An 838-nucleotide genomic window follows, 5' to 3' on the forward strand; every position below is an offset into this window, starting at 1 on the left:
GCCTTAGTTTCCACCCAGGCAGAATGGGACCCTGCGGCTCTCTGAGTCTCAGGGATCACCACCTCTTGGGCAGTAGCAAACCCTGAAGCTGTGTCCATCCCCAAAGGGGACCTGTCTCATCAGCTGGCCAGACTGGCTCTCCTGGAACTCTTGGTGGCCTGAACGATGATGGGCAGCAAGCCCAGGCCAGGCCATGGCAGGCCTCCGTGTCCCCCAGGAGCTGGGTGCAGGGATCCCGCCCTGCCCTCGACCCGCCGGCTCCCTGAGCCAGCTGGGTCTCATTGAGGGTAATTAGCCCAGTGAGACGCCTGGATCTTGGCGTTTCATTTTCCACTGTGATCCGTTACCCAGAGCCCTCGGACAGTGGCCCCCATATAAATCACAAGGGGGTCGCTGTTAAGAGAAACGGCAAATTCCTTCCACCCGTGTGGCTGGCTAAATTGACTCCGAGAGCAGATTCCTCCTGGCCTTCACTCAAGAATGGCCTTTGAAGGTCTTTCCAGGGTGGACCCAGGGCTTGGAGCCAGCGGGTGGGTAATCTCCTGGGAGCCTCTGCTGACCGCAGGAGCGGGGGCGGGGGGGCCCTCCAGGGCCTGGTGGCTGCTGGAGAGACCCCGCCTGATGCCACTCCGTCACCACTCAGTGTCTCCGTGGCAACCCTGGGGGTGACTCTGCACCTTTCCACAGCTGGGAAGTGGCTGGGGCAGGGGCTGAGGGGAGCTGATGTTGTCTTCAGCCAGGGATGCTCAACCCTGGAGCAATAATGAAACATCCTGAAGGAATTTTAGGCCTCAGGGGTGGGAAGGCTGGCGGTGGGGTTCTGAGGGGGGGCCCCAGT

Source organism: Bison bison, unplaced genomic scaffold, assembly GCF_000754665.1.
Source record: "Bison bison bison isolate TAMUID 2011002044 unplaced genomic scaffold, Bison_UMD1.0 scf7180017864340, whole genome shotgun sequence".
Taxonomy (NCBI): domain Eukaryota; kingdom Metazoa; phylum Chordata; class Mammalia; order Artiodactyla; family Bovidae; genus Bison; species Bison bison.